The following is a 2,003-nucleotide window of genomic DNA, read 5'->3' as shown; positions in this document are numbered from 1 at the left end:
CAGCATCAGCTTTCCAAATCTCTCCTCTGACAAAAGTAGACCCAAAAGATTTGTTGTTGTAGTGTCAGATTTCTTAACCTCTCAAGTAATATGAAATACAGTAAAGAAATTTCTTGTAATAACCAGCATCAGCTTTCCAAATCTCTCCTCTGACAAAAGTAGACCCAAAAGATTTGTTGTTGTAGTGTCAGATTTCTTAACCTCTCAAGTAATATGGAATACAGTAAAGAAATTTCTTGTAATAACCAGCATCAGCTTTCCAAATCTTTCCTCTCACAAAAGTAGAGCAATATATTTATTGTTGTACCATAAGCTTGAAATGCATTTCAATTAGATATTTGACTTTGGAGTTCCCCCTCTAGTTGACGTAATTCGGAACAAATATCAGACTAATAAATATGTTACAAGTCAAAGTTTATTACGTCTAACCGTTGCAATTCTTTATAACTACATTCAAATATTTGTTCTATGTTCTACCGTTAACAGAAGAACACAAGTTTCATATTTTTACTTATGGTGATCAATAACCTAGCACAGTGGTTCTCAACTTTTTTCAATCCAACGAACTCTTCTGGGGTCAAATTTGTGTCACGGAACCCTTCACAAGGTTCAATACAAAAACAAACAAACAGAGAAACAAAAAACAACAACAACAAAAACATTACTGTAATACTATATCAATAATTCCAGACAGAGCACGTATCTTTAAAGCAACTATATTCCCACACACATACATGTAAAGGATGAAATATTTCTCGAGCCAATTACTCGGGCACACACACACACACACATGACAGAAGCGTGATCTCTCACTAATAAACGTTACATGACTCAAGCACCTATTTGTACCTTGTCTCACTCATAATTTATAACAATGCTGTGACTTGTTATGTGGTGTCGTTGTGAAACCCACTATACTAATAAAGAAATATGTCGGATTGCAATTATGTGACTAGTATACATTAGAAACAGCGGAACAGCCCCTGGATGTCAAAGGCCTAGTTATTTCGTATTTGTACTTGTTCTTCTCAAGTGTGTATTCATTTATATATTCATTGAAAATGTGACATTTGTACTTGGAAAATAGTGTTAGAAGTTTCACGGACTTTCAAAAATTACGTATGATATAATTTAACCAGTGAGTGCTGTTATTTTTTATAACTGTGTTTAATTAAAAGGAAATTAGTTGCAATATAGCAGGATCAAAAGTTTTTAAATATATCTTCCTTACTTATACTTCAACAGCCTGCACATTACAGAAAATATACCTTTAACAAAAACCTTAATGTCTTTACAACACGAAGCCAGTGTTTGTTTCAGAGGTGTTCAGTATTGGGTTCATTCTCTGTTAAATGTTTTAAAGGATCTCTTCTCACAGTAGCGTTATCTACTGGACTTTGAAAAACGGAGATTTCGTATAAAAACAAAATATTTATAACACTCCCAGCTATGTCTTTCTCCACTTTTTTAATGGACTTTTTATTCGTATATATTTTTTTAGTAAAATGCATTTTTTTATTATCAAATTATAATTAATTATAAGCAATATACTTTTTTAGCCATGTGGAAGAAACGAAGCCTATTTTTGGTGGCAAGAGCTATGTTTGTGATTCCCCTGACAATAAATAATACAAATTAATCCCCCCTCTGAGTAAGAAATTTTGTTAGACAAGCAATGACATATCATAAAGTATAATAGTGGCCATGCTGGAGATGGAAACACGTGCTATGAAGATTCCCCGAAATCATATATCAAAACTAACACTGGACATTCAATTCTCTCTTCTGCCAGGCCCAACGGACAGTAATTTGGTGAACTTAAACGCTAAAATCTGGGGCTCGATTCCCATTTGTGGACAAAGCGAGAATAGCTTAGTTTGTAGCTTTGCGCTTAAACAAACAAACAAACTCGTATGCTAGTAAATGTGAAGTGAATTTAGGAGAGTTTATAGCTATAACTACAAACCCTTGAATAAATTGTGGGAATGCTTATAGACTAATAT

This window comes from Limulus polyphemus, unplaced genomic scaffold (genome assembly GCF_000517525.1).
Source record: "Limulus polyphemus unplaced genomic scaffold, Limulus_polyphemus-2.1.2 Scaffold449, whole genome shotgun sequence".
Classification (NCBI taxonomy): Eukaryota; Metazoa; Arthropoda; class Merostomata; order Xiphosura; family Limulidae; genus Limulus; species Limulus polyphemus.
This window is presented reverse-complemented; position numbering follows the sequence as displayed.